Here is a 7,794-nt window from a genome sequence, read left to right on the forward strand (position 1 = left end):
CCTCCTTTGATGTACAGAAGCTTTTTAGTTTAATGAGGTCCCATTTGTTGATTCTTGCCCTTGTTTCCTGAGCAATTGATGTCTTGTTTAGAAAATCCTTTCCTACACCTGTATCTTTCAGGTTTTTGCCAATGTTTTCTTCTAACAATTTCAGAGTTTCAGGCTTTACATTGAGGTCTTTGATCCACTTGGAATTGACTTTTGTACAGGGTGAAAGATAGGGGTTTATTTTCATTCTTCTACAAGTGGAGATCCAGTTTTGCCAGCACCATTTGCTGAAGGTGTCTTTCCTCCAGCGAATATTCCTGGCCCCTTTGTCAAATATCAGGTGACTGAAATTTCATATACTCATATTTGGGTCTTCAATTTTGTTCCATTGATCTATTTTTGTGCCAGAACCATGTTGTTTTTATGACTATAGCTCCGTAATACAGCTTAAAATCTGGTATAGTAATCCCCCCTGCACTGCTATTTGTGCTCAGGGTTGTTTTGCCTACCCAAGGTCATTTGTGCCTCCATATGAATCTTAGGATAGTTTTTTCCAATTCTGTGAAAAATGTCATGATGATTTTGATTGGCATTGCATTGAATCTATAAATGACTTTTGATAGGATGGTCATTTTCACAATATTAAATCTTCCAATCCATGAGCTTGGGAGTTCCTTCCATCTTCTGATGTCTTCCCCAATCTCTTTCTTTAAAGATTTAAAATTTTCATTGTAGAGCTCTTTAATGTCTTTGGTCAGGTTTATTCCAACATTTTTTGCAGCTCTTGTAAAGGGGAGTGTTTCCATGTGCTCTTTCTCTGATTGCTTGTTATTGGTATATAAAAAGGTTACAGACTTTGTAGGTTAATTTTGTAACCTGCCACTTTACTGAACGTTTTAATAATTTCTAGAAGTTTAAGTTTTCACATGGAAATTTTGGCATCGCTTAGATATAATATCATCTGCAAAAAGGGATAATTTGATCTCTTCTTTTCCAATTATTACTCCTTTAATTGCCTTCTCTTGTCTTATTGCTCTTGCATGAGTTTCAAGCACTATGTTAAAGAGGAGTGGAGATAGTGGATATCCTTGTCTGGTTCCTGATTTCAATGGGAATGCTTCCAGTTTTTCTCCATTAAAATGATGTTGGCTGTGGGTTTTTTATATATGGCTTTAATTATGTTGAGGTATGTTCCCTCCAGTCCAATTCTCTCTAGGACTTTGAACATAAATGCATGTTGAATTTTGTCAAAAGACTTTTCTGCATCTATTGAGATGACAATGTGGTTTTTGTCTTTGAATCCATTTATATGATTAATGACATTTATTGACTTGCGTGTATTGAACCAGCCCTGCATCTCTGGGATAAACATGGTGGATGATCTTTTTGATGTGTGTCTGTATGCTGTTTGCAAGTATCTTATTGAGAATTTTTGCCTCTGTTCATTAAGGATGTGGTCTATAGTTTTCTTTTGGTTGTACCTTTGCCTGGCTTTGGTATTAGAGTGATGCTGGCTTCATAGAAGGAATTTAGAAGTTCTCTCTCCATTTCTATTGTTTTAAATAAATCAAGTAGTATTGGATTTAAAGTAGTATCTTCTTTAAATATCTGGTAGAATGCTTCTGTAAATCCATCTGGTCCTGGGGTTTTTTAGTCAGGAGGTTTTGTATTACTGTTTCAATTTCTTTTTGTGTTATGGGTCTGTTTAAGCTGTTAATCTCTTCTTGGTTTAGTTTTGGTGGTTCCCATGCCTTTAGATATCCATCCATTTCTTTTAGGTTTTCAAATTTAGTAGCATATAGGTTTTTAAAGTATTCCCTTATAATGTTCTGTATCTTTCTGATGTCTGTTGTGATGTTTCCCCTTTCATCTCTGATTTAGTTGCTTTGGAGGTGCTCTTTCTTTCTTTTGGTTAACTGGGCTAGCAGTCTGTCAATCTTGTTTATCTTTTCAAAGAAACGGCTCTTGGAATTGTTGATTCTTTGTATTGTTTTCTTTGTTTCAATTTCATTGATTTCTACCCTGATTTTTGTTATTTCTTCTTGTCTGCAGGGTTTGGGTTTTGTTTGCTGTTGCTTTTCAAGTGTGTTGAGTTGCAGTGTTAAGCTATTTATTTGTGTTTTTTCCGATTTTTTGATGTAGGCACTTAGAGCTATAAACTTCCCTCTAAGAACCAATTTCAGCATGTCCCAGAGGTTTTGTCGTGTTGTATTGTCCTTTTCATTTAATTCCAGGAATACTTTTATTTTTTTGTGAACTTTATATGTCTTTGTGGTTTACTTTTTGGGTATGAAAAGGTGGTTTGTCTAAGCTTCAGGTTCTCTTTTGATTTTATATTGGAGTGGCCAGATTGCTTTTGTCTTCAGGAGTTCCCACAGAGGCCCAAGTCAGATGAGGATCAGATGCTCTCAGGCTTTCTCCTAAGGTCTGGATCTCTCCAGGAAAGATTTTGGTCTCAGGAATTTGGGGGTTGGACTGGCCTGGGAGCCGGGCCCAGGAAAGATGCTGGTCTAGGGCAACTGATGGCCGTGCCACCCAGAAATGCAAAGGCAGATGGGGGCGGGAAGCTGTCTCAAGGGCTCCTGGGGATTGCACTGAGGAGCTGGGTTGGTCTGGATGCAAAGGATCAGGAAGAGGAAAGGTCAGCCCCTAAGCCCTGGAAAGAGACTGGCAGGTGGTGCAGGCCCAGGGAAGCAGAGGGAGGTGAGGGCGGGGTCAGGCCCCGGGGGCTCCTGGGGACCTGAGAAGGAACTGAGTTGGTCTGGATGCAAAGGATCAGGAAGCAATGGTGCTTCCCCAGGTGTCTCGGGTGCCGGGTGCCGAGACAAGGAATGGGACAGGACCCAGGCTAGGAGGAGAGACCGGCAGAGGAGATGGGAGGGTGAATGAGGCTGAGGGAGTCAAGGGGCGGAGGGTGCGATGGACTTACCCTGGAGAGAGGCCTGCTGGTTGGAGAGAGGCCTGCAGGTCCTGCAGGCCCAGGGAGGCAGAGCTGGGTCAGTGTTTTTATCACAGTCACGGAAAAGCCAACTAGAACAGGTACCTGTGATCAAGATGCATTATTTATATGTATGAAATTGTCAAAGAACAAAGATATTCTATTTAAAATAGCCAGACAATTGATAAAACCCAGTGATAAAGAAAAAATATTACAGACCACCAGAACTGGAAAAAATGCTGTCCACATAGGAGCATAAGAAGGTGACTTCCTTTGAGATCATGCAGTCCAGAGAAAGGGAAAAGGGATATGAAAAATACTAGTTCTTTACCTAAGGAGTTGCATGACCATGAAAATGCCTTTCAGACAAGGAGAAAAATTAGACTAGCTGAAAAATTAGATCTGTGCAAAGTACTGTGTCAGTGGCTCTCACGCTAGCCCAAGGTGATCTGGAACTCATTCTGTTCCCCAGGCTGGCCTTGAACTCCTGGTATTCCTCCTCCCTCAGCCTCTTGAGTGCTGAGATTGCAGGCTTGAGACACCATGATTAGCTGATAAAGTAAAATTTTAAGTCTCACTTTAAATTTTTTCTAGATTTTTGTTTTATTTATGTGGGCTGGAGAGATAGCTCAGTGTTTAAGAGCACTGATTGCTCTTGCAGAGGACCTGGATTCGATTCTCAGTACCCACATGGCAGCTAAGAACTGTCCTTAACTCCAGTTCCAGGGTAATCCTATGCCCCACTTCTGACCTCTATGGCATTTCACAACATGGGTGTACTTACATATATACAGGCAATACACTCATACCCATAATATAAAAATAATAAATAAAATTTATTTTTTAAAAAAGGGTTTTTTTTTTTGAGCTGGGTGTGGTGGCATACGCCTTTAGTCCCAGCACTCGGGAAGCACTGGCAGGTCAATCTCTGTGAGTTCTAGGCCAGCCTGGTCTATATAGTGAGGTCCAGGCCAGCTGGTGCTACAGGGAGACCCTGTCTCAAAAAGATCAAAAATACATATATTTTTTATGTCATGTGTATGAGTGTTTTGACTGTATGTATATAAGTGCACCAGGTTGGCACACGCCTTTAGTCCCAGCACTCGGGAAGCACTGGCAGGTCAATCTCTGTGAGTTCTAGGCCAGCCTGGTCTATATAGTGAGGTCCAGGCCAGCTGGTGCTACAGGGAGACCCTGTCTCAAAAAGATCAAAAATACATATATTTTTTATGTCATGTGTATGAGTGTTTTGACTGTATGTATATAAGTGCACCAGGTGCATACAGTGCTCACAGAAGTCAGAAGAGGGCATCAGATATCCTGTAACTGGAGTTAAGAATAGGTGTTAGCGTCTATATGAATGCTAGGAACTGAACTCACGTTCTCTGCAAGAGCAGCCAGTGCTCTTAACCACTGAGCCATCTCCCCAGACCCTTGACTATCTTTTAAAGGGATTTAAAAGTGAAACTTGGGCCAGGTGTGGTGGTGCACATCTTTACTCCCAGCACTCGGGAGGCAGAGGCAGGTGGATCTCTGTGAGTTCAAGGCCAGCTTGGTTCTACATAGCTAGTTTCAGGCCAGCTGGAGCTACAGGGAGACCCTGTCTTTAAAAAAAAAAAAAAAAAAAGTAAAACTTGGGGACTGGAGAGAGCTCAAGGGTTTTATACAGAAGACCTGAGTTCTGGTTTCTGTATTGCTTACAACCACCTGTAACTCCAATTCCTGAGGATCTGGTGCCCTCTTCTGGCCTCTACAGCACTGTGCACATGTCCCCACCACACAAAAATAAAAACAAATAAGACTCTTTTAAATGCACCACTATAATATAATACATGAATCATTTAAAATAAAATGATGAAAAAATGTCATATAAATATTAAGGAAAATAAATATTGAGAGACTATTTTATAGAAGACTAAATAGATTTTAGTATAAGAAAGCTACCAGCAGTCAAGAGAAACATTTGATGATGCAAAGATCATTTCATCAAGGATATACAACAACCCTGAGTGTGTGCATAGTTACTAGCACGGCTTCTAAAATAGTGCTCATGAAACCAAAATCACACGTGGATTTCTACCACACAAAGAAAATGGGATGGGAACGCAGCGCAGTGATAGAGCTCGTCCTTCATTCCGTTTGAGAAGGAGCAGAGAGATGCCAAAGGAACAGCAGAGTGGTGGAAAAATGTTAACACGTCTACATGCATGTTCTGTCTGTTTAAAATTTATATGATTAATTACTGCATGAGTGTATGTGTGCCACAGTGCACATGCGGAGGTCAGAGGACAACGTTCAGGAACCGATTCTCTCCTTCCACCCTGGGTCTCCCGGGTGAATTGAATTCAGGATTGTGGTGCAATTGCTTTTACCCCACTGAGACGTATCACTGCTTCCCAACTCCCCCACTTTTTTTTGTTTTTTTGAGACAGAGTCTCTGTCATGTAGCTCAGGCTGGCCTCCAATGCCATATATAGCCAAGGATGACCTTGAATTTCTAATTCTCTTGCCTCCACCTCCCAGGCTTTTGTCACCAGCCCAGCTTAATAGTGGAACATTTATTACTACAGTAGGAGCACTTCAGGTTCCTAAACAAGCAGTCCCAGTGCCCCATCCCTGGTTCTGCAGTTCTGCTGACATCTGGCCTTGCTCTTGCTTACTCTTCTTCCTCACAAAAGATGAAGCTGCAACTTCATGGGCCAGATGCCTCCCCTGGTAGATTCCTCTACTGCCTAGGTCTTGGCCCCTGAGAAAGGAAACCAAGACAGGTTTGAGTGGAGAAAGATGAAGAAATAAAAAATAACAGGTAGAGAAAGACTTCTAATACCCAATAGCAGTAGTAATAGTGAAGGACAGGTAGGGAGCACTTTTGGAGAGAGATGTTCAGAGAGGTCTGGATAGTAATAATCAGTGAAGGGAACAGCTCTGATGGGTACAGGAGTGTATATGCAGAAAGGCAGCTCAAGTAGTCCCCAAAGAACAACACTGTCAGAACCTAGCTGGGGATGTCTATGACTTGAAGGTGTCTTTGCTAAACAGGGCTAAGTACTTGGGGGTATAGCTCAGGGGTAGAGCATTTGACTGCAGATCAAGAGGTCCCTGGTTCAAATCCAGGTGCCCCCTCTCTTTTCCCCCCTCAATGTATATGATGTTCTTTTTGTCTCTACACTGATTCATCCTCAGCACCCTGCATCTGGTTAAGGAAAAAAACAGTGGCAGATGTGTGAATGTGGGCAGCATGTTTGTCACAGCTGTCCACAGGAAATAGGACAGGTTGTATGTGTGTTAGAGTCTGTGTTTGTGCGTCTCTGCAGATAGAGGTTTTAAGAAGTGGCCCACACAGTTATAGAAGTCTGATTTCTGAAGGACAGAGAGCAGGAAGATGTGCCACAGCAAATGGAGTTACATATACACTGCAGGCCAAATTCCTTCTCCAGAAACATTGGTCTTTCCTCCTGGTGTCTGAAATGATGCAAGAGGCCCACCTACCTTATAGAAGGTATTCTGACTTTACTCAAAATCTGATGATTTTCTGAAATGTGGGTCACATCCAAAAGGCACCTTCACAGCAAAGACAGATGTGTTTACCCAAACATCTGTGCACCATGGTTTCATCAAGGGCATCACATAAAATTAGCCAGCATAGCAGATAACACCTTAAGGTTGGCCAAAGTCGTGCTCCAAGTAAGCCTGTGAGGACTGAGTAAGTCACACAGGGAGGTGGCTGGCTTTGGAGTCATCCTGGCACAACAACAGCAGGACCATGGGCGGAGGCCAGCGCCCACTGTGATGCTCCAGTAGCGTCTTTATATCACCAGCTGGAGTCCTGTCCTCTTGCTAAACCAAGGGTCTGGGCATTCTGTGAGCCTGGGTCCTTATGCGGCAGTGCTGTGCCATGAGGTTCAAATCCAGGTGCCCCCTCTGCCCTTTTCCTTTTATTCCAGGGGAAATATAACCTCTTATTATTGAGTTGACTCAGATTCATGAAAATAAGTTTTACAACCAGTATCAAAAACTGTAGTGTTCCTCTTGTGACACTTCGTGCTCCATTTTGACCTCCTCAGCCAGTCATTTCCTGAAGGGGCTGAGGAAGTCTGCCCTCAGCTTTCTCAGCACCCCTTGTCTCTAATGATTACCATCCTGACTTTAATTGTTTATACCAAGCTTGTTTTTTAAGGGAAATAGGATCTGAGGTTCACAATAAAAAAACACAATAAAGTTCTAACCAGTCTAATGAGTTCATAAAGACAAGCATTGAATGGCTCAGAAAGGTGACAATATTCCAGAGACTTGGTTTAGAAGTTACTACAAGGAAACGCAGAACATATTGCTTCCTGGTAATCAAAAAGAAACGAAAACAAGTTGTATCTCTGTGAGTTCAAGGCTAGCCTAGTCTTCAGGGAGTTCCAGGCCAACCTAATGTACATAGTAAGTTCCAAGCCGTCTAGGGCTGCATAATGAAACATATAAACAGGGCAGCCTGGCCTACATAGTGAGTTCTAGGGCTATATAGTGAGACCCTCTTTCTCAAAAAAAGGGGTAGGGGCTGGACTGGAACAAAACTAAGTGTTCTTGCAGAGGACCTGGGTTCAGTTCCCATTATCCACATGGCAACTCACAATTATCTGTAACTCCAGGGATCAAAAACCCTCTTTTGGCCTCCACATGCTTTGCACACCCTGGATGTACTTACATATATGCAGGCAAAACACTCATTTTTTAAAAAATAAATAATAAATTTTAAAAAAATTTTTGTCTTTTTTGTATTGGAAATGAAGTTCCAAGAGGAGTTGAGACATGCTTATGAGGAACTGTGTATATTTAGATAAGTGACTTGTACTGGTAATTCCTTAAATAGTTTGAAATAA

General features: G+C 41.9%; 1 non-coding gene and 1 pseudogene across 1 annotated transcript; both read left to right on the forward strand.

Annotated features, from left to right (window-relative positions):
* Positions 1-7,794, forward strand: part of LOC103734739 — a 14,805-nt pseudogene that overhangs the window by 1,645 nt on the left and 5,366 nt on the right.
* On the forward strand, positions 5,978-6,049 carry Trnac-gca. Its single transcript has one exon. It is a non-coding gene; the product is annotated as a tRNA-Cys (tRNA).

The sequence above is a fragment of the Nannospalax galili genome, unplaced genomic scaffold (assembly GCF_000622305.1).
Source record: "Nannospalax galili isolate Female #2095 unplaced genomic scaffold, S.galili_v1.0 scaffold1217, whole genome shotgun sequence".
Taxonomy (NCBI): Eukaryota; Metazoa; Chordata; class Mammalia; order Rodentia; family Spalacidae; genus Nannospalax; species Nannospalax galili.